At 37.2% G+C, this 25,332-nt stretch overlaps 1 protein-coding gene across 3 annotated transcripts in view; it reads left to right on the forward strand.

The window, feature by feature from the left end:
* Positions 1-25,332, forward strand: part of LRRC4C (leucine rich repeat containing 4C) — a 907,789-nt gene that overhangs the window by 175,997 nt on the left and 706,460 nt on the right. For all 3 annotated transcript variants that reach the window (XM_084894507.1, XM_084894505.1, XM_084894509.1), the window contains exon 2: positions 11,394-11,580. The gene's annotated coding sequence lies outside the window, so the exon portion shown is untranslated. The remainder of the gene's footprint in view (positions 1-11,393; positions 11,581-25,332) is intronic.

The raw sequence follows: 25,332 nt of genomic DNA on the forward strand, positions 1-25,332 counted from the left end.
ATCAGCATTTTCTACACTCGGCGTGTTACATGGTCACATTTAACAACCCTTGTTGGAAAGTGTTACCTGCTTCTATAATCGATCGATCGTTATGGGGAACATGTCTTGAATGATTTGAACACGGGAATAAGATGAGTCCTTTAGAAGGTTTTATTCTCCTAGGTAGCTGCACAAATCTACTAAAATTAAATAGCAATTTAAATAATGCTTTACTTTGGGAAAAATTAATTCTCCCATATACTTTCTCATTTTAAAGAGATATCATTCAACCCTATCAGGTGCTTGGGAGAACCACTAATCCCATTTAGCAGCTTAAAAGTAAGGTACACAAAAGGGGATTTACTGTAGCTTGGAAAACAAAGTTATTATACAACCTGGGCAAAGATCAGGTCTCATGACTTCTAGTCCATGGCTCTCCACAGCAACGCAGTGGCTCCCTTAAGCTTCCCTGCCAATGGTTGTAGAACAATGCATACATACAGTGGTGCCTCACACAACGAACTTAATTCGTTCCAGGAGCAAGTTTGTTCTGCGAAAAGTTCGTTATGTGAAACGTGTTTTCCCATAACAATACATGTTAAAAAAATAATTCGTTCTGTAGCATAAAATATGCTAAGATGACATAAAAAAGATAATTTTTTTGTTATTATTTTTATTTTTGTTATTATTTTTATTTAGATACATCTAAAAACATAATTTTTTTTAAAAAAAACACACATTTTTTTAATTTTAAGACAGACTAAGTAGAGTCTACCGAATCTTGCACATCTTCATCTATTTTCTGCTTTTTGGCCGATGGTTTCATGAAAAACCTGTCCAAAGTCGTTTGTTTAACGACTTGAGTTTAACTTAAAAGGACGACTGCCGTGATACGTGCGTGATTTAATTCGTAATGAAGAACGATTGCCGCGATACGTGCTTAAGTTAAGCGCAGTGACTAACGACTGCCTGCAGTGCCTGTGTGGAAGGATGCAATACATCTGCAGCGATCGTGGAAGCTCGGGCGAAGCAGTCGTGGAAGCTCGGGCAAAGCGGTCGTGGAAGCTCGGGTGACTTCGTTGTGTGAGACGAAGTTCGTTGTATGAATCATGAAATGAAGTTCGTTGTGTGCAGCGTTCGCTGTGCGAGGCGTTCTTTATGCGAGGCACCATTGTATTTTTTCAGACTATTTCTAAAGAGAATAAAGTTCCATGTATGGGACTGGTTCTCAAAGAGTTGACTATTTTTGGTGTGTTTTCTCCTCCCAGTTTAATGAAAGTGTTCTCCTGGGGTAACCATACCATGACGTCCAGAACATTTCTTGCACTCTTTCCTATTAAAGCAAAATGCCATTGATCCCAGTTACTCACTAAGGAGATTCTACCCATGCAGAGTCCTCCATAACCCCTGCTAGTCTCAGTTAGGAATCCATTTATCCAAAAACAGTGGCTTCAAGAAAGTTATTTGGGCTTCTAATTCTAGTATTCCTCAGAAGTGAAAGGGAAGTCTTGCTTAATGCAGATTGTCACATATATAAATCAGAATGCTTTTAAAAACAGTATTCCATTACACAATTAGAATAATAACCCCTTTCTCTTTATTGCTCTTCTTTAATATTTACAGAAAAGAAAGCACTCCCTCAGTAATAAGTTGTGGGTTTTTTTTAATATATATATGCTGTATGTTTCTGATTGATCTTTCTTACATTTTGGTATACTCATGCATTTTATCATTGTGATAGGGTCTCTCTGCTTTTCTCTTGATCTCTTTCTATTTTCCCCAAAGCATGGCATCAAGAATTAGATGCAGTAATGCTTGGGGATAGCTGCCATTACCTGGCATCCTTCAGGCATCCAAAGCCTAATAACCTGCAAATCTCATGATATACAAAAACCCAAAGTTTTCCATTTTTCTCTCTTGATTGTGCAGACAAAAGACTTAGTTCAAGGACTTTCTACTGTAGCTGAAGAAAATGTTTATAGTCTAAGCCTTATCACTTGATTTTTTAAAATAAATATCTCCATTGTGTTAATTTAAGAGTATTAAATACAAAACAAAATTTATATGATGTCGGAGTTCATGTCATAGTGGGAAGAAGAAGAAAAAATAAATTATAGAAGCTAATTGTAATTTAAATGATAACAATTAAAATAGAGTCAATGGAATGGAATATAGAATATGTATATGCAGTTTTATGTAGGATGTCCAAGTAAGATGGTGAGATTTGAGGAAGGTTAAACAGAAAGCCTTATTTCTACTTGGGAGAAGATTCCAGGTCTAGGGGATAATCAGATCAAAGGCCCTGAGTTGAAAGCACTGAAAACAAAGCCATTGTGGTTGAAATGGAGTGAGTATGAGAGACTAGGAGAGAGATGGGATGAGTCTTCTTAGACTATTAATAATATTGTACAAGTGCTCTAATTAAAAGAGGAAAACCCTGAAGTCCTTTGATGGACAAGAAAATTTTTTGTATGATAGTCCACAAGGTTGAGGGGAAATAAGCTCTCTAAGCCTAATCTTTAATAATCAAAAAATAATATACTAATTAGACTGATGTCCTTCCAGGATGAAGCTGGGGATGGTCTAGGCAGCTGCCCCAACTATGAGAGAGGGATCCAGGCAGCCATGGTTGCGAAGGCCTACTCTTGTGTGAATTTCATGCATTGGGCCTCTTAGTATCTATATAATGGGAAAAAGACATTATGAGCAATATATTTTTATCCCTGTAAATAACATTACAGGCTGAGATCACACAATTCAAGTCTAATATTGAATAGCTAAGGAAATGACTTAGAGAAAAGATAATGAGTTTTTTAAGATCATACAGTTAGGTGCTATCATTTTGTTTGTTTTTATGCTCAATATTGTATCTTTATGATTGTACAGAGTCATGGGGAGAAATTCAGTTCTGGGTATTGATATTATTTGTTATGGCTGATCTGTCATGGCATGATATTTCTGTGTTATATCTGTATTTTAATGTATGTCCAGAAGAGAAAAGTTAAAATAATGATTATTAACTCATATTCCCTTACTCAAAGGAGGCAGCATATCTAGTAGCTAAAGTTTGGGTTTCTATTGCAGTTCAATTTTTAAACCTTGATGTATAAGCTACAATATTAGTTGTATCTAAAGCATGTAGCTTGACCTCTCCAAGGGTGAGTCTCCCAATCTGTAAAAATACAGGTGTTAATACTAACACTCCTGTGAACTTTGAATGAATTAGTGCTCAACAATATTATCTAAGTTTTTGATATATCATTTTAATTATTATTGAATACAGGTCAATTACATAAACATTTGTTGGCATCTATGTGTTTCAGGCACTTAGACACAGACATGTATAGATAGATGTTGTCTCTACTCTCACAAGAACCTAACCAGAAAAAGATGTCAAAACCCAAGTACTGTAACATGCTAGCTGAAGTATTAAAAAAAGCTACAGGAAATTCACTGGCAGTGTGAAGAGAGAGGAGGAACATAATATGTATGTTAATGCATCTAATACACTGTTTAAAGTAAAGTAGAAATTAGACAAATTAGAGAGGTAGAGAATTAGTGGTTTATAATTTCTTGGTGGGGAATGCTCTTTTGTTAAGTGAAAGAGTGACAGATGAGTTAAGCCATAAGCCATGAGTGGCATTTTTATACTTGGAATTGAGGAGGGATATTCAAAGTGAGGAAGTGTAATGTCTTAGAGGAAAGACAATAAGTCTTGTAAAACAACAACAACAGTATTTTAATTAATAGAAATACACATTTCCATGTCTCTCCACAACATATGCTGACTCATTTGTCTGTATTTGGACGGATACCATTGTAATTAGCTAATTATTAATAACAGGAAAGGAGAGAAGGAAGGCAAGACATTATAGGCATATCATTTCAGCAACTTCACCAGGAATCTGCAATTTGACACTCCCCATGGAACCACCAGCCCATTCCCTGCAAAACACCTGGGAAAGGAGTCCAATAAAGGGGAGCTAGACACCTGCCCAGTAAAGTTGGGATGATATGGGGAAGTTACTTACCTGTGAGCCAAAATGAGGACAGAGATTGTTGGCCAGAATATGTGGGGCCACCACAAGCCCATGAAAATGTGGAGATATATAAACCCTAAACAAAGAATATTTCTCTCTTGTGGCTCTTAGCTGTCTTACACTTATCTGTATAGCCCATAGCCATGTGGACTCCACAGGCAATGGACTGATGGACTGCAGAGGGAAATACAAACTACTATAAACTAGCCTGATGCTGGATTGGACTATGTCTGAGCATGTCGAGAAAATTTCTTTTTTCAGGATATTTTTAGAAGCCCACTCCCACAAGCAACTGGTGGGGGATTGGACCTCTCACCACTGGTAGCAGGACCAAAAAAACTACCTTATTAACAAAGCATCACAATTATTGATACTGGTGATCCATGAAATACCATTTATGAAAAACTAAACTCTAATCTAGAGTCTTTGAAGGGATTTTCTTTGAAAATCAAATTGTAAAGGTAGGTTGAGTTTGATTTGTGAGAGGCCTTCCAGCAGCTTTAACCAAAAGCTAATACTTAGGTAATTAACATTTTAAAAAGAGACATTGAAATGATAATTAGTAGAGGAAAACATATTGAAAGCTCTGTTGACATTTTGCTAGAATGTAGAAATTAAAAAAAAATCACAGTGAATCAGGGCTAACACCTTTCCTTCACATCATCCACATCTCTCAAAATGGTAATTTTCCTCTGACACTTTGAAGGTGCTTTTGTTTTTTGCAAGAATATATTCTCTCTCTCTGAATCTTATGTGTCATGTAGCAGTTGCTACGGTAACTAGTTTAAGAACTGTCATCTAGTTACCAAGTAAATAATCTAGTAAGGCAGATATTACAGCTGACATGTAAATTAAGGCTGCCCTATCTCTGTAGGCTTTTCTATTCTGAATTCTCTTGCTTTCCATATTTAATAGAGGGCCTTTTTCCCTTGCAACAATCTTAATTCCTTACCTAGTGGAGCATCATTTGAATGCACAATTGACAGTCCCTTTACTTACTTAAGTTTTACATAACTGGGAATCAGTTCCCCAATACCATTCTGAGCCGACAATAGTTGATAATTAAGATGGTATATAAAAGCCAAACAAAAACATATTTTTGCTGGTCAACATAAGCAGATGGTAATTCCAAACTTTGTTCAGTAATTATAACAGAGTTTGTAATTAATTTTCCAGATACACTGAACATAGATGAGTGAGTGCTTTGTGAGAAATGAATTTTAATGTGGGTGGCTATGGCAATTTTAATATGGCAAATTTCAAATTTATGATTTTCTAATTTTACTTGCTTACCAAGTCACGATGGTACAAACTTCTAGCAAAGTATAGAAATAAAATTTCACAGTCGTTTTTTTTCTTTTTTCTTTGTGGTGTCTGCGATTTCTAAAGTAAAATTTGTAATTACAAATATCAAAGAATAATAAGAATGCATGTGATGAATAAAATAAGTGAAAGCCGTTCTGTGTTCTCAAATTTAAGTAGAGTGAACGAACAAAACCTTTGCTTACTTTATTGTTTGTGCATATGTAAATTAATATACAGCTATTGAAGATAAACTTAAAATATTGAGATATCTAAAGAAGTCATGTTACCCTTTACTCCTGCCATTTAGAGAGAATCATTAACATTGTTGTGCTAATGATTCTACTTTTGATTCTACTTCTTAGGTTATTTGTGTGCATGATTTATCTCTTCTAATAGGAATAAAAAGATATTCTGAGGACATCAGTTAAGTAAATGTCTAATGGAAGAGCAGTTTAGAAATATAATTTTTTAAAATTTAGCTTTTATTTTCAAGAGTCATTGTAAGCATGACCACTTGTTTTGACAGTTGTCCAGAAGATTATATACCCTACAGGTTAAATGCAGAGTTTTTGAAATTCAAACATAAGCTCATTCAATTAAGCCTCTTATAACTGGCAGAAGTATTATCTTTACTAAACAGTAGCCTTGGGAAAATAAAGTTGAACAGGCAGCCAATTCACCAAATTGCTAATTGCTCTTACTTGACTGTGTATCATATTTGGCATTTGGTCTTTCACTGTGCCATACATATATATATATACAGTTAATCTCATGTCCTTCTAATTGTATTTAAACTTTAGTTCTGAGAATTACTCAAAAGTATAATTAACAAGTAAAATGTTTAATGTCTTATTTATTTAAAGTACAAGATGTAAAGAAATATATTAAAGAACAAGGATATATATTGTCTGTTGGTAACTAAAATAATAGTACACTTATTCAGTCAACTAATGTGTCCGGATTGCAGGTGATGCTTTTAAACGCAGGACTTTTGAGATGTGATTTCTATCCCAGGAATGACTATCCCTGCCCCCCCACTTGACCATTTGACACTATCTGGAGACATTTTTGGTTGTCATGTCTGGTGAGGGTTGGGTGCTCCTAATATCTAGTGGTTAGGGGTCAGGGTTGCTGCTCAATATTCTGTAATGGGCAGGACAGTCCACACAATAATTGCCTAATTCAATATGTCAATATCACTGAGTTTGAGAACCCCTGTCTTAAAATATTTCACAGTCTTAAGAGTGGAAGGCAGGCAGGCTATTATGTCAATAGAATTATAATTATAGTAAGTACCAAGATAGGTGCTTATGGTAAACATACAAAGGATGCCTACTTCCCCTGGAGAAGCCTGATAGTTTTGAGGAAGTGATATTGAGCAGAAAAGGGGAAGAAAGGACAAGGAGAAAACATTTCAGAGAGAGGCAAAGGAGAAAACATTTCAGAGAGAGGAGATAGCTTGAGCAAAATCATGGAACCATCACACAAATGGCTTAATAAGCTTAACTAAGCTGGAGTTCAAAGTGGTTGGTATGGAGCCCTGTGAAGAATAAATTTGGAACAGCAGTCAAAGATTCAATTATTACAATTCAGCTTTTTTGTTGGGACTCTATCCTATTGGCAAGAGAAATCCATTGAAAAGATTCATTGGGTTAAAGAGTATGAATTCACTATTTTAAAAACACACACAAAAACTAGTTAACACTCTGGCAGCCAAAGAAAACTAGAATATAACAAAATGGTTAGAGGCATGGATGTCAATTTGGCTAATAATTATATAGTGCAAGTGAAAAATCCTGGAAGGCTTCTCTGTGTCATTAGGTGTGGGGTTTGATGGTAGCTGCTATATAATGGTGACACTAAGGAGGCTGACTAGATGAAATTTGTCTTGCCACTAAGTGTGGGGTAAGATAATAAATAGGTATTTTCAGAAATTTAGTTACCTGAAACATTAGAGGTAAAGTAGACAGGTCAAGAGGACATTAGAAGAAAAGACAGATTCTCTGAAAATACTTCTATTTTCATTGTCAAATAGAGAAAATAAGTTAGCTCTTAGATGTTAGAATATGTAAGAGACATGATGAGAAAAAGAAAGGTAGTATCATGAGCTAGGAAGAGGAGATGGGACATTCTTGGGAGTATTTGAAATTAAGGTCACACAGAAAGATTCCATTTTTACTGCAACTCAGTTAAATTATGAAAGAACTAGAGGTCCAGTGTGCGAAATTGCATGATGCGCCCTGCCTCCCATCTGTGCCTGGAGGGCCTCTGCTTGGGGCCTGAAGGGAGGGCCCAAGAGGTGCTCCAGCACCTTCTGCTGATTGGTCATTACGATGTGAGGGTGTGATGACCATTTGCATATTAGCCTTTTATTATTATATGTTACTTCTAAAATACTTACCTAGAGTACTCAATAATTAAGGAAGTGGACTCTGATTTGAGAGTCAAAAAAATAAAAAACACAAAACAAAACAACAATTTAAGGTGAGATCAATAATCAGAGGTCCCAAATCTCACCAAGTTATTGGAATTGGGAAACAGAACCTTGGTGGTTAAGTTCGACATTTCAGACATCTTGGATGGGATACCAGGCCACATGCTCCACACATGGAGGCCAGATATACTACCTCTAAGAAGCTTGCCTGCTGTGCCCTTGAAAGTAGGGCTAGGGAAACAGATTAAAAACATATATTATTCTCTGATAAAATTGCTTTCTTATACAGTACCTCTTACTATGTAACCTGAGTAAATTTTTCAATTATCTAGGCTTTGCTCACTTAATTTTTAAATATGTACTATATTATAATATTTGCTATCTTCCAGTTGTATTTTTTTAATAATGCTATGTGTATGGCACAGTATTTGGAGATAATATGATAACTGAAAATGAACAGGCAACAACAGCCTGATATTAAAGGAAGAGAGAGATTTTTAAAAAGGGAAAGGAGGTAGCAAAATATTCAAATAATTGATATTGACTATTATTGTATTAACTCTTAGCATCTCACCAATGAAGTTTAGCTGAGCAGTTTGGGGATATTTGTGAGAGCAGAAGACTCTGGGCTCGAGTTTAAGAGAGAAAAGGACAGATAAGAAAATGCTTGCAGCAATGTTGGAAAGAAACAAGGAGGCAAGGAAAAATCACATACTTATTTATAGAAGCAGGAGAGAAAACAGGAGTTTTAAAAATGGGAGATGGTGAATGTGAACTATTTTAAGTAGTTTGGTTGTGAAGAAAAATGGGTCAGTGACTGGAGCTAGTTGGTGAGTGAGTGAGTGTGTGTGTGTGTGTAAAGATTTTGGCATGTTACAGACTGAGAGGTCCAGTAGTAGCAAACGGAGAGGTGAGAACATAGAAACAAAGGTAGAAGTCTGATGGGTCAAGGTTCTAGAAGAGACAGGAGGTGTTGGAATCAAGTACACAGATGGAAGAGTTGGCCTTAAGCAAGAGAGAGTCACTTGTTCTGAGATTTGAAGGACGTAGAATGTGAATGTTGTCAGTGATAAGTGTCTACATGCGTGGGCAGGACATTGAGGAAGTTTACGACTCAGCTTCAAATTTGTTTGTGAAAGATCATAGTCAATGTCCTCCTCCAAGAAAATATGTGTCATTTTTTGTTTATTTTCACTTTTGGTGATGGTGTGCTTCTTCCCCATCAAGAATGCGGAATTGGGCAGTGACACACTCCAGGAGGGCTATTTCCTCTGATGGAAAAATTCCATTCAGGCCCAACTCTTTCTCTAAAGAAGGGCTTTGTATGTGAATAATCTTTGTTGTTGTTTGAAACTTCAAATCACCACACTCATTTGATATATGAGAGTTACTGACTAAGCCTTTTGGGAAATAAACAGGAACCAAGACCCCACATTTTCATGTCCTCTACAGAAGCAGATTTCCAAGAATTGATTCAAACAAGCTGTAGTCACAGTTGAATGTCATGTTTCCATTACCGTGATGACATAAAATCATTTAACCAGTGCCTGTAGGAAAGCAGTCATGTCTGATCATAGAATTGCTCTGTGCCCATTCAAAGGGAATTGCGTTGTCAATGACACACAGAGAGCAATGTCCTCCTGAGGAGCTTGGCATGGACTGAGGTTTGGCTTCCACAGTAATTTATTAAATGCCCTCCTTTGAATTGGCTGCAATACTCAAGCTCTTAGTTCTCAATGGTTGTGTCTAACAGGCTGGAGTGCGGAGTACAGGTTCGTCTCTGAGCCATCTCTTCATTGTTTGGATTTTCTGTATTTAAAGTAGCAGAAACAATATGAAAGTTTTTAATATCAAGACTCAACCCCCTCCCTAAATCTCTCCAGGGACTTTGTCTAGACCTGTCTTTACATCACATACATCACAGAAGCAAAATTATGATTATCTATTGTATTATATGTCAGGCATGTTATCTCAGTTAATCCTCACAAAATCCATGAGTTGGATATTATGGCCATGCATAAATGAGTACACTGACATTGCAAGAATGAATTTAATCTTTCCAAGATCAATTGATTTAAATTCAGGTCTGATTTTTTTCTTTTTTTTAAAAGAGACTTTGTATGTAAGGGCAAAATAAACTTCCTTTCATCCCACTAAAGCTTGCCCTTGGGGCCTCATATGGTGAGAGATGTAATACAAGGCCAGTTAATCCCATGAATATATAGAACCTGCCTCTCACCTCCCAAAAGGGGTGGGGCAGGTGATAGAGTAATTGGGTACAGTAGAGGCACTGCTTGTGGGGAGGGAAGAGGTCAGATTTATAGGATTGTATTCCACCCAATATCCCCAAGAGAGCTTTATCAGTAGAAGAAATGAATGGCTCCACCTGGACATGGCACATACCTCTTCCATGGCCTAGTATTCTCTTAATTTAATTAGTTCGATATATTTAAGATTCTCCACTCTTTTTTATATAATGAGCTTCTTACAAGGAATAAGTGTGTTGAGAAAACTAGGTCAAGAACACCAGGAAGTGTGCACCGTAGGGCTGATGAAAGAACTTTCTATTGGAGGCATTCACAATGCTAGAGATCTGTGCTCTCCATTTTTCCCATGGTACTTTGGAGTAGAACAAAGCAACCTAGCAAATCTAAGCATTGGTTTTCAGGAAGATTTTAAGAAACCAATTAGGAAAGCAATAGTTCCTTCCATGGCATGAGTAAGAACTGGTATCCAACAACAATCCTGTTTCCCCGAAAATAAGACAGTGTCTTATATTAATATTTGCTCCCAAAGTTGTGCTAGGTCTTATTTTTGGAGGATGTTTTATTTTCGAGGAAACACGGTATGTGTCCTGATCCACCAACTTGACAACCATCCTTGAGAGAACGCAAGCCTCTCTCTTCTGACAGGATCCATGCGCTGGTTTGAAACCTTATCCAGATCTTTGACATACTTGAACATGTCTGAATCTGCTACCTCAGCATTGTACCAGGATTGATTGCTTAAACGTTTTTGCAGTAGCTGATTTCTACATGATCTGCAGGAGGCTAACTGCTTCTTTTGGAGACTGGCATTAGGGGATAAGTTTGATAAGCCAAATCTTCTCATGTTAGCTTGGTCTTTTCATGTCATCATGAGCTTAGTGTATTGTAATACACATATGAATGAATGAATGAATGAATGAATTGATTGTGTTGGGAAACAGTGTAGTCAGTTGGGTTTTCTTTTTCTCACACCACTACTCCATTAGGTTCCTTCTTGAGAGGTGCAAAAAGATGACACTACTAGAAATCTATTTACCAGCTGAAATCTAACTCTCTTCTCTATGGTAAATCCCTCTTCTCTTTGATCTGAAACCCAGACTCACTCAGTTGTCAAATAATTCCTATCACATCAACAATGGAGCTACAGACTATAGAATAAGCGCTCTCCATGCCTCTTAATAAAAACCCTCCAGTTAATTTTTTTTTAGTTTCTTCTGAGATGTGATAAAAAAAACTTCCTTATTTATATTAAAAAATCCCTTGGACTTAATCTTATGTTTTAGTAATAGCTAGTATTTTTAAATGTTTCACAATGTGCAGGTACTGTGACAAACACTTGACATAGATTATCTCATTTAATCTTCACAGAAACCAATGAAGTGTTTACTGTCATTATCCCTATTTGATGAAGAGGATATCGAGGCTCACAGAGAATTAATACTTTGTCCAAGATCATCTAATGCCAAGTAATCAAGAGCGAATGACCTGAAAGCACGCATACCAGCTGGGACCAGCCTTTCATCGAGGGGGAAACTTACAGTCAGAGCAATAGCAGGTGAGCAATCTTCTTAATGGTAATTGCCCATGAATTGGTAAGCAAGGTATAAGACTTGAAAGGAGCCCCAGACTTGAGTTGTTGAACTAATAAGCAGTATGGTCGGGGTTAAACCATCCCTTCCTCTAGCATGGCTTGGAGCGAGGGCCAAACTCTGTGGTGACAGTTCTGTGATCTAGCAGAATGATAGCTTCCAGCCCTGATCGTCAACCTCAGCACTTAAAACTGAGACTTCTTCAGCCCATCCCTAGCTCAGAGTCCAGGACCTGATCTTTGTTCTTATGGAGGTATGTTGTTGCAGATTCTTGACTTTTAGCTCTGTTCTGTCTCATCAGCATCTCATCAGGTGTCTGCCTTAAGTACTCGGTTGTTAGCTGTTCCATATCTTCTGGGTTTTGGTAGTAAAAAAAATCCTGTTTTTTTTAAGGGGTGAAGAAGTAGTACCTGTCTCTCTAGGGAACAAACCTACTGGGTATTCAGGTTAGACAATTTAATCCTTGTCTATCACCTAGCCATTAAGCAGTCAAAACTTTATTTATGTACTGCAGGTTCATGCCCGAGTCTTTCCAGTGTTAAATTATTAGCAGTAACATGATATAATTATCTATATGTGCATTCTAAGTAGCATTTATAGTCTGCAGTGCATACTTTTTCTATCATTTAATATTATCTTTTGGTTCCTAGTTAACCATTTGAAATACTTATGTGCTACTCACCTATTTCTAATCCCTACAACTCACCATGTTGGCACTCTATGCTTCATTAGCCATCTAAAGAGGATATGTTGTTGATTATAGAATTGATAAGCTTATTCACTGGGTTGTGTGTTTGGGGATAGACAGTGGGGAGATTCTAAGAGGTAGGGCTCCTTAGAAGAAAAAGTAAGTCTAAAGGCAGAATTTGTGGCTTCTGCATTATGTATGCATATTTGCAGGAGGTTTTAGTACTAATGGGATTAGGAGCTTGTTTCTGTGTCAGTTGGATTGCTTATCTTGAATTCTGTTTGTTTATGTCATGATGTCTTATTTCCAATAATTCTCATTTTATTTTTTAAATTCATTAACTTTATAAATATAAACTCTCTGTGGACTAATAGAAATCATTAGTAATTAAGTACTGATAATGTCTTTATCAACAAATATAAGGTTCATGAGGTTTGATCTGTTTTGTTGATTGCTGTATATACACCGTCCATAGATACTAGTTAAAGCAAAGTTGTTGCCAGTGAATATTTATTGTTGAAGTAAGTAAAGTAATAAATGACTCTTTTGCTGTAAAAAATTAATTATGAAATCAATTAAATTTCCTTGTAATATCAAGGTATTGGTTTTGGTTATGTTTATTTATTACATCAGAGGGAAAAGGAATGATGAATTTTTTTTCATTCTAAGAATTATTTATGTATGAATATAATGAGATGGGAAAAATTATTTGCCCTTATTTTAATACTAGAGGCCCAGCACATGATTAAAATTGCTCAAGGAAGTGCCCCACCTCCTGCCATGCGAGGAGGCACCCGCCCCGTGGGCAGCCAGGACCCATGCCTGACTGGCTTAAAAATACTTTCAACTCTGTGGAAATACTAGTATGTATATAAGTGTGTCTGTATAAATGGCAAGGGTAGTTAATGATTATAAAAATATACTCATATCCGGTGATCAGGCACTGTTTTGGATTTATAATTGCCTCCCCATAATAACCATAAAAAATAAAAAGAGATACTTTTAAATAGGAGGGACTAAATAAATCTCTGCTTGCACAGCTCTCTTTTATAGGCAATTATATTGTAACAGTGGCCCGATGCATGGATTTGTGCACATTGAAAGGAATCCAGCTCCCTTCTTTCTGTTTTTGGGTGCCTCACCAGAGAACCTCTGCTGCCAACTCACTGCAGCTCAGCAGCTCCTACGTTGGGTGTCTGCCCCCTGGTGGTCAGTTAGTGTCACATGGCCAGTTGAATGGTCACTTAACCTTTTATATATATAGATTATTTAAGAGGGTGAAGGCTTATATACTAGTTGTGTGCTCTTGAAAAGGTTACCTTTTCTTTCTGGGACTTGTCTTTCCCATTGACAGAAAGAGAATAACAGTACTTACCTTATAATCTTACTGTGAAGAATTAGTGAGATAGTACATGTAAAGCCTGTGGGGTCAGTGCCTGATGCAAAGTAAGCACACAATAAATATTACCGTTACTGTTATGTTCATATCCTAATGCAGAAACCATCACTTTATCCATGCAACTTATGCAAGTCAGGAATGTCATGATCCCTGATATTGGCTCCAGTGTTTCATCATTTTTATAGAGTCTTTAAGACTTTCCAGTTGCCTCTTAATGAAAATACAGGTCATAACACACCAAAATATATATACATAATGCCTGTTATGTCTTACTGAAATTGGGTTTCCTGGGACCCCTCCAGTCCTTCTTGATATGCCCTCAACTCTTTAAATGTCCTGCCTTCCTTTGTTGTGGATGTTTAAACTGGAACTAGCCCAATTCTGGCAATGATGGCAGATGAGGAAACACTCTCTGACTGCACCTCTAAAAATCAAAGTTGCCCAAATCTCCCAATTTAGCAGCTTTTGGAAGAAGCAGAGAAAACACCTGATGTTTTCCTCCTCAAGATTTCCAGTCTAATGTTGTAGGCAGAATATTAAGCCCCAGCGTGTGACGGTTCTACTAGGCAACAGTAGCATGGCAAATAAATAGAAACTCCTTTAGGCCATGAAAAATGTAGCAGTTCTAAATATACCTGCACCTTTATGTCGGAATACACATAAACACCCAACTGGATTTAAAGGAAGTGAGAAGATTTCTTGAGTATTAGTTGAAGGCAGTCCTCTGAGTTTGACTCTATAAGCTTGCTTTGGTGCTTCCCCCACCCCCCACCCCCCTTTTTTCCTGGCTTTTATCCATTTGGATTTCTTCCAAATGACCCACTCTTTGATTTTCTTTCGATAATTTGAAAATACTGGCCATACAGATTCCAGGGGTGAAAGAGATCTTCATCTCTATTGAACTCCAAAGAGCAACTCTTTTTTCTCATTCCCAGAGGGATTTTTGTAACCTTGTTATAAATATTTTGGCTGTACTAGAATACTACAGAAAAAATAATGAACAAAGCTTCGCACTAACTGCATTTTAGTGGGTATTATTAAAAGTCAGCTCACCCTAGTCTCAAAGTGAAAACAAAAACAAAGTGCTTAACTTAATAAATGAAATAACTACATAAGAGTTAAGATGACATTTGGCCAAAATAATATAATGAATACCAGGTAGAGGTGAGGTAATATCCTACTTTAAGTATTTTATATCAACTGGCTCTTTTGAGTCAAAAGCTAACGGAATAAAGGACTCTAACTTAAAAAATATCCTATATAATAAAAACCTAATATGCAAATTGTCCTCTGGGGTGGTCATTCGACTGAGAGACTGGGAATTCAACCAGGAGACAGGGAGTTTGACTGCTTGCTACGACATCTGATGATCACCAGGGGGCAACACAGAACATGACGAGGATTGGTGACTCAGTGCCCAGGCAGGGGGCTTTGACCTCTCGCTGGCTACCTGGGGGTGGGGATAAAGGGAATGGGGGTTCAGTGAGAATGCTGGATGGCCACAGAGCTCACTCTTCCCCTGCTCCCCTCCTGGGGACACAAGGGCTTGCCCGCTGGGGAAGCCCTGCTCTCAGGTAACGGATGCGGAGGAGGAGCCTGCCCTACACTTGTGTGATCTCTTTTGGGTGAGCTGGGCCACAGCCTCCGGGACTGCGGGGGCTGGTGGAGTTCCCCATGAGCTCATCTGCGAGGACGGTCAGGAGAGAGTGCGCTGCCTGCCCAGCTTCTTTGTGGTGTCGCTGGGTGGCCCAGAGGCCCACGCTATGCCCTGACCTGTGGCCTCTGGTCATGCTTGCCACATCTCCACATGGGGACTTGGGTACCTTGAGCCCAAATGCTGTCCAGGGCCCAGAGGTCAGCTGGGATCTGCCCATCCATGCCAGATGCTCACGCTTTGATCACTTGCCAGGCCTAGGGACAGTATCTGTGCTCAAATTCCATGCACTGGGCCACTAGTATATATGAATTTTCAAGAAAAATTTGAAGATAATTCTAGGAGAGGTATATAATGTATACAGATATATGTAGATTTTACATTCAAAATCCTGCATTAACTCAGACTATACTCTGAAGTGAATGTGTCAGGTATGTCCAGACCACTATCCCTTTTTGTTCTGGGATCAGTAAGGTAAGGGCAAAGGTGGCTAAAACTGTGGGGCCTTTCTCCTCTCATAGTGAGAAACCATGACAATTTCCCCCATAAGCCACAGAATTCTGATTTTTTATGTTTTTCTATGAGTTTGAACTCACTGCTAAAGAATTGTTTATTTATTCTTTCTGTGGATATTTATTGATTACCTCCTCTTAACTATGAACTAGTGTGTTATTGGTGGTGAGTGTGGAATAGAGTTGACTAAAGTTTGATCTCTGACCTTGAGGAAATCACAGCGTATTAGGGGTGATAGATGCCCAAATAACTAAACACACTGCCATATTTCATTTATGTAGACCTACATGTAGGAGAGCCACTCAATTGTATTTGGAATGAGAAACAGGATGAGGACACATAGCACAGAACTGATGTTCAATTAAACTTTGAAGCTTAAGTAGAGTTCCCCAGGACAGTTATATGTTGCAGTATTATTTCTCAAACAAATAATGTCCTATTACAGCATCTTTAATGGTTATATACTACTTCACAGTGTGAATATAACACAAACAATTTAACTGAGTCTTTATATTTGGTCAGTTGGCTAGAGCCATTTTTTGGCAACTATAAACAACTTTGACATAAAGATTCTAAATTTTTGTGTATATTTTTAAACAACTTTGACATATAGTTTCTAAATCGAGTTTCTTCTTAGAAGAGAGTCCTAGGTGTGAAATTTCTGGTTCAGAGGACCAGCACATTTTTAAAGAATAAATACACTTTTTAAATCTAGCATTATAAAAGAATAGGACTTTGAGGTCAAATTTACTTCCATTCAAAATATAAACTTTCCTTCTTTTGGTTATTTGACCTTGGGCAAGTTGCCTAACTTTCTTTACTCATAGTTTCTTTCTTTTAAAAAACGTGAGGATCATACTACTTACCTTAAATGCCACTTTAAAATCTGTAGTTGAGTTAATAAATAATTATTAAATCTCCCTCAGATTTTTGACAATAGATATCAGATAGTTGTGAAACTGCAACATTAAAAATTCAAGCATTCTGAATATTTTAGGTTCAAGGAATTAATGAATTTCTAGCAGGAACTGTCCACTGCCTAAATAAATAACTGTGTGGTTTACCAACTGGCTTAACTTTCAAAAAGTTTAACTCCTCATCCATATAAATAATCTGAAATTGCAGGACTCTGGTGATAAATTTGCTCTGAAAATAAGAATGTTGTAGTATTTAATGAAGAGACAGAAACCTGGAATAAAAATCTTATCCTTTCACTTACAGCCCATGTCAATCTACCTCTCAGACCTTCAGCCATATCTTCTGAAAAAGATGCAGAAGGCTACACTTTCTTTCTGATTCAAAGAATCAGACAAGTAATGCAAATTTAAATAGACAGATGATAGATGATTGATAGAGGAAAGGTAGAACTCTAAATTGTTATTTTGATATAAACTATTATTGTTAGTTTTTAAGTCTACCATGAATCTTTTTACATATTGAAAAAGAAGAGGCAGCATGCAAACTTTACCCTTCTCTCATGCTAGTCAGTGCATTCAGAGTTTTTCATAGTATATTGATGTAGGGCATTGACTTGAAGGATTGGGATTTATTTTTGAACTCCTGTCAGCAGTCCATAATTACCATTGCCCAGAAGAGAAATGCTATTTTGCCTCCTGCATCATCAACACAACTGTCAGCAAATAAGGAAGGCAGCGTCTTTGCCATTATTACTGCTAATGCACGAAGCAGGAAAGCACAGCTGGATTTTCACACATTAGGCTATTAGAAGAACTGGCATTTACTAAAATATATCTCCAATTTCCACCTACCTCTTTTTGCTTTAAATGTATTTAAAGAAAGAAATCGTTTTTATTTTTATGCTTATTTTCAAACTCCTCATTTGGGGCTTTTATTGATCTCAAAGTCGTTCATCTCAGTGCCATTTTTTTTTTCTCTTTGGTATAAACATGCAAAGTTAATGTTGACTGCTTGGTGGCAATTTTACTTATGTATCTTTACTACTCTATGTTACCTATGTCCTGTATTCCCTGTAATGTTTCATTTTCTCTCTGGTCTCCAGCTTAAACTTGCAATGGCAATGTGCAGAAATAATATTTTTTTTTAAAAGAAGACTTGCAAGGGCTAAATCTTGCTGCAATAAATGGGCAATGCTATAGCTTAGACATTTGCTCTTTTAGAAATAAAAATACGTGTAGCCAATATAGATACAATATGCCAAAATTAGGTAGCCTAAGGTAATGTTGCTATATATATATATATATATATATATATATATATATATATATATATCGTGTGTGTTTTAAAATTATACACATGGTGGGATTGTGAAATAGAGCAGACACTTTGTAAAGCAGCTTGGTGGTTTCTAAAAATGTTAAATCTACAGTTACCACATAATCCAGAAATTCTGCTGGTAGGTATATTGCAGAGAAAGTGGGACATGTATCCATGTAAAAAACTTGTACATGAATACTGATAGCAGTATTATTAATAATAGCCCCAAAGTGAAAATAGCCCACATGTATATCACCTGATGAATGGATACATTAAATATGGTACATCATAAAACAGAAAGTTATTTGGCCACTTAAAAGGGACAAAGTACTGATACATGCTACAGCATAGGTATACTGGGAAAACATTATGAGCAATAAAAGAAGAGAGATACAAATGACCATATATGAAATTCTTCCATTTATATGAAGTGTCCAAAACAGGAAAATTCACAGGAACAAAAAGTTGATTACTGGTTTCTAGGAGTTGGAGGCCAGGGAGATTGAGGAGTGTGTATTAATGGGCATGGGGTTTCTTTTTGAAGTGATGGAATGTTCTAAATTTAGTTTTTGGTGATCATTGTACAACTCTGTAAATATACTGTAAAGCTACTGAATTATATCCTTTAAAAGGTTCAATTTGGGGTATGTGATTTATACCTAACTAAGCTTTTATGCAAAAAAGTAGCATATATATATACATTCATTAAAAATAGGAACTAGAAAATGTAGAAATGAATGGGGAATTATGACTAAATGATTTATCATCATAAGCTTTTCATGTTAAACATTCTTTATGAATATTTCTATTTTTAATGACTTCTGAAAATCTTTTAGCTAAGTGGATAATTTATTTAAGCATTTACTTATTTCAAGTACAGGTGATTGCTAATTATTCATTAGTGTAGGGGATAGATGATAGATATAGATGATATAGATATAGATATAGGTGATATAGGTATTTGTGGTCACTGACACATACTTGTATAGAGGTAGAATCTAAAGCGTGGATGTGGACTCTAGGAATTAACTAGCAGCTGGCATCCTGGAAACTCTCGAGGATGTTGTCCTCAGACCTGAGTCACTGTTGCCATTATAACTGACTAGGGGCCCATTGCAGGAAGATTCCTGCAATAGGGCTTCCTGCTGCGGGCTCTCCCACCCTGCCTGCTTCCCTTCTCCCAGCCCCCCCTGCTTCCTTTCCTTTTCTCCTACCCCGCTTGCTTGCTTCTCAGCATCTTCACTCCCTTCTGCAGTGTTTGGCTTCTTTAGGCTGTCTTGATATGGTAATTAACCGCCATCTTGGTTGGGTTAATTTGCATACTCACCCTGACTGGCTGCTGGGCGTGGCTTGGGAGTAGCGAAGGTGCAATCAATTTGCATATTACTCTTTTATTAGGTAGGATTAGAGAAGCAGACACCTACACTAACATATCCAATTGTGATTGAAGATGTCATTCATCTACCCTCATTTGGAGAACAATGTGGATGCCCATTTTTTTCTCTTCAAGGCTTCACCTCACTGAAGTGTCAGGCAGGTAATTCACAAACTTGTAGACCACTAACTCCAACAGCCCAGGAAGGCAGATAGGAAAACAAGTTAGTCTAAAAGCTTCATGTGTCTTTTTCCTAATGTAAGATTCAGTACACTTAAGGATATTATAATGAGATCAAATCAAATTTATAGCAGAATGGACAAATGAGAATAAGAAATGGAGGTCAAAATGGGCTTTCACAGTTCTGTATTACACCAGTCAGATCTACAGTGAAGGGACTTAATTCAAGTTGATGTGTGATTGTTCTAGTTTTAAAAGAATGCAATTCAGTTTATGTCTGCTTTCATTAAGACTGTTGGGATAGCGCTTGACTAATTCAAAGAGAAGATGTAAAGGGTACTGAGTGTGTGTACAGAAGTGTATTTTTATACTGTTAAAATATTCATGGATCTGTTAACTCTCTAACATACTAAGCCTGTTATAATTTCATCTTGTATAACAGAGAATTAGCAACTTTGCCACTCAAAGAAGCAATGTGATCACTCCAAATTTGTAGCACTAAAACAATTTGTTGTGTGTGTCACATTCCTTTGTTGGTAGAGAAGATGCAGGAAGTAGACTTAGACCTATAGTCATGTGACCTGTTGGTTAGTGATGGATGCTCTAACAGAATTAAAATGAATGTGCTCACACTTTATCAGATTTTCTCTCTTTAGGCTCACAGCTATTTATAAAATATTAAGTTTGTATGAGAAAAGGTCCCAGTTGGGGAATAATGCCTAAGTACCTGTGTGATTTTACATAAAAACAAACGCAATGAAAGGACTTGATATGCTACCAATTCATTTCATTTAGTAGCTAACACATATCCTGTCATAATCCTATGGGACTGTTTATAGTTTAAAATATATGGAAACTGAGAATCAGTGATTATATCTTCAATAACCAACATGTAGAAATAAGAATTGGGAAAGAAAGTAAGAATCTATACTAATAAAAGAGAAATATGAAAATTGACCATACCTCCACTACACCCATCATCCAATCAGGAGTGAGTATGCAAATCAACTCAATAAAGGTGGTTGGTTAATTTGCATATTCAGGCGTGGAGCAGCTGGGTGGGACAGGATGCCTGCTGTGAGAGGGAGAGGGTGTGGGGTGGAGGGAGCTATAGGAGCAATGCTCTGGCTGGAGCAAAGACTGAAGGCTCCAGCCAGAGCAAAGATTCCAGCTGGAGCTAAGGTGGAAGGTAGTGGCCAGAGTGAAGTCCTGGGTCCCAGATGCCAGAGGAAAACCAGTGCCAGCATCCAGGAGAAGGAAGGCCTCTTATTGCACAGATCTTTGTACAATTGGCCTCTAGTATCAAATAACCTTTATGAAACCCCTATTCCAGAAGATTCTAGAATGTTGACACATTCAATTCTCCAAAAACCAGAAGTGGTGGACTTTATTATTCTAACTTCACAGAGAAAGATGTTTGAAGTCCCAAGTTATAAGCCTAGCTCTTAGCTAATTTTTATTTTGGCACAATAGATTTTAGTGCTTACATTTTTACTTTAGATCACAGATTTTAAACACAACTATGATATTGGGGAAGATATTCAGCCTTAGAAAATTGAATCACCACTGTCTTGTAGTGCTCCATTAATTTTTTAATCCTGTAGTCAGCCTCACATTTTATTTGACCCACATATTCTTTCACAAAGGTTACAATTCACTCTTTGATCAGGGCACTGAGAAAGCTCACAATCAAAAGTAATCTTTTTTCTTTTTCCTTTGAAATTAATCTTTATTAAAAAAAAAAGTTGTGTGGAAAAGAAGACTGTGTTTTCTTCAAATGTTCATTATTGTTCTTGGACAGGTCCAGCTGTAACCCTCCCTGACTCTCCCCAACACACACACACAATGGTCAGACCTTAAGTTACAATAAACACACTGAAACAAAAAGGGGAGTTGGCTTCGTAGTAACCAGAGAGATGTGGACTCCGCATCTGATTACATGATCTTAACACCCCTAAGAAAAATAAGAATGATAATCATAGTATTCTCCTTTGTTATAAGATTAAATGATTTTATGCACACAAAGCCTCAACTACCCATTGGTATTTTATTAGCAATAGTTTAAGAAATGAGGTAGAAAAATGAGTACCTATTTCTATTTATGTTCTTTCATGTACTAAAATCCTTAGGTCTTGGAGCAAGATATTCAGGATTGTGTCCTTGTAGTGCCTAAATTAACTGAGCTTTACATATCAAGGGGATGAGACTTGGGGCCATCAAATGGCATAGAGAAGTAGCAGAGTAATTCTAAGGCCAGTGGTTAAGGTCTCAATGGAAATATTGGGAAAACTATGAGCAAGGCTCTGGTTATTCAAAATGATTTTGAGCTCTGAAAGGATGCTGTTAGTAGCCTACCTGAGAACGAAGAAAACCCTTTTTGTGCTCACTCCTGTTCTGTTAGATTATTAGATTTTTTATGATTAATTTTAAGACTCTGCAAACCTAGCTTGTTGAAAATTTTCAGAACATATCAAACAAATGTGTTTTGAGTTGAGGCTGCCTATGAGAAAAGGCTTTTTCTAAAACACAGAGCAGTTCAGCGTGGCATGCCAATCTGTCTCCTTTTGCATTTATACCAGAAAAAGCAGACCTGGCAGAAACGTTGATTCTGAGAGTGGGGAATGGTTAAAAGATACATCTTTTGTTCTCTCTCTTTCAGAGCTGTTCCCTTGTTCTCTTCTCAAGTGTGTGGGAAGCACTGCCAGTCTAATCTGTAGCATTCTGATGAAAGTGCCATAAAAAAGCTTTTCCATGTTTTGTGTAAATCTTGCCTTAATTAGAGGTTTGAAAGGGGTTAATGGTGGCTATTTTCCTGGGTTTGTTTAAAATGTGCCTCTTCCGTGTGGACTCTCTGGCCAGCTAAGGTGGTTCATTCTTAAATTGCTTAGTGGTTAAGCCCATAGATTAAGAGCCAACCTGCCTGGTTTGAAATTTTGCCTTTGGCATTTACTAGTTTAATTCTCTAAAACTCAGATTACTCATCTGCAAAATGAGGATAATGACAGCATCTCTTTCATAGAATCATTGTGCAAATGCTGTTGGCTAATGCAGAAGAAGCACTTAGAACACTGCTGGGTCCAAAGAAAGCATCGTTGAATGTTAGGGATTTCTGAAACTTTTTTTAAGGTTCCTTTGCCCAACCCACTAAAGAGGCTCTAGTTCGAAGTCCAGGAGTAAGAAAACTGGCCTCTAAGCCAGTGGTCCTGACTCTACCAATTAGAAGCTGAGTGATTTTAGACAAAGATCACTAGTAGCCTTTGTTAACTCATGTCTAAAGTGCAGAAGATATGAGTCTCCTCCAGCTTTGTTGTGTAGTTAAATGAGATAAACTTCCACTCATCTGCTGCTGCCGCCTGTATGTAAGCCACTATATTAACTCTTGCCCTCAGGATGAAGGTCACCTCACAATTGGTCTCACAGCTTCCATTTTTACCCACTTACAGCTCATTCGCTAAGCAACAGTCTAGATTATTTAAAATATAAATTGAAATATGATGCTTCCTTATTTAATAGTTCATTGATTTTTTTAAAGCAATTTTGGAATAAATGCCAATCTTACAACCTGGGTCTGTCTGAGTCTGCACAATCTATCTATGCCTAAGGCTCCAAGCGTATCTCAAACACTGCCTACTGCCTTGTTCACTGTGATCCAGTCTTTCCTACATCAGGGCCTTTGCATGTTCTTACTTAAACCTGCGATCTCTAAAGTATTGATGATTCTTTTCAACCACCACATTTCTACTCAACATCATCTCCTCCCAACAGCCTTTTCTTAACATGTAATCTAAAGTAGGTAACCCTATAGGGTAGCCTGTATCATATCTCATGTATCTCATGTATGTCATCAAATCTTACAATTATCTTGTTATTTGTCTCTTTGCTTGTGCATTCTCTCTCTTCCCTGATACTTGTAGACCAATGTGTCTAAATTGGTCATCTTTTTATTCCATAATGCCTGGCACATAGTTCAATGCATATCACTGGGAGGAAGAAAGAAAGGACCAAAAGAAAGATTACATAGAGGAATTCCATATATTTCAGTACTATGAAAGAGAAAAAAAATTATGTTGCAATAAAGCTGGAAAATGAGAAGAAAAATAAAAATGAAAAGAAAAGGTTAAATACTAAACAGGAAAGTCTTACTGACAATTAGATACTGTAATGACAGTCAGCATAGCCTTGACTCTGGGAGCAAGTTTATGGGAAAGAAAAACAGTATTTCTTTTAAAGCCATGAGTCTGAGAAGTCTCTCTTTCCCAGGAAAAAATAAGGATGTCTCTCTCTAAGGTGTTACGTGGCTGGCAGTCTCTACACTGGGCCATTAGGTAAGTGTAGGGCTGGATGGAGGTTGTCCACTGTGCAAAGGTGTGAGCATCCACCTGCTTCAGCCACAATCAAGCTACACACACACATTAAATATTCAAGCAGGATGTTGTTCTCCATCAAGTCTCCGCAACTCATTGGCCTCGGGCAGGACCATCTTTGTCTTCTACTTTCTGCCCTTTCCTCTATTAGTGAGCAGCACAGTGTCTGTGTGAATCATCTTAATTCCTTGTGCTCTGCATCACGGCACTTCTATTTCTAGAAGGCCAGGATAGTACTTTTGCTCCAAATTTGTTCTTGAAGGCTCTTGTCTCACTGAAATTGCTTTTCCTGTCTCTACCAGCTGGACACTAAAAAACATTATAGCAAGAGGACCTATTTTAGTTTTGCCATCCATCATCTGGAGAAAAAAATATGCATGTGGCTGCTTCAGAGTGAGACAGAGAAAAGGAAGGAAAAAACAACACATATCTGGTGAAGTGCCTCTTACCTCTCGGGAATGTCACCTGTCAGTGACTTCTCCAAAAGCATCACCCCACAGGCTATCTTGAAGGACAGGCATTTGGGCTGTGGAGGTTGTATATAGAGATATATTCTCAGCATTACTGATATAATATTCAACTTTGATTGCTTACCTAACTGCAGGCATCATTCTAAGAGCTTCTCATATATTAGAACTATTGTGGTGTCTGAGGTGACCCATGAAGTTGTTCAGATGAGATGTTAACTTGAGAATCTGGCATGTTTCTGGGTCTGAGGCTGTAGGATACAGGGATTCTGGTACATATCAAAATTAGCTTACAATTTTATTTTTAAAATATTCTTCGTATAAAACCAATGGCTTCCAAAGAAATTAGTTCCTATTTGGTTTGAAGTAAAATTTCAGACTTGTGATGATAAGTCCACATCGAAGGCTGTCCAGTGTTTGAATCCTGGTTTCCAAAGCAACTGCCTGTTCCTTTGCATCTTATATGAGATTTGCAAAATTACAAGGTTTATGTTGAAAATGACCTAGATTTTTATTATGGGGCTCTCCAATATATGTGGTCCTTAGAATTAAGGTTATATAGAGTAATCAACCCTTTTGTCTGTCAAGAGTCTATCTGTATCCCTTCCTCAAGAAGAAAGAAGGAATTTAAGGTAAATGGAAGGCTTAGGTTGAGTTTAAGGACACCCTGAGGAAATAAAGCCTTCCAGGATAAGCATAGCTCAAGAAGCTAATAAAAGAGATCAGTTTTCAAAGCAAGAGTTTCCAATGACTTAGGATGAGAATATTATAACATAATATTCCTTTGATACATTATGTGTGCATCTATGTGTATATTATGAGCCTCTTAGAGGCATAGATAAA

The sequence above is a fragment of the Pipistrellus hanaki genome (assembly GCF_964339955.1).
Source record: "Pipistrellus hanaki genome assembly, chromosome: 9".
NCBI lineage: Eukaryota > Metazoa > Chordata > Mammalia > Chiroptera > Vespertilionidae > Pipistrellus > Pipistrellus hanaki.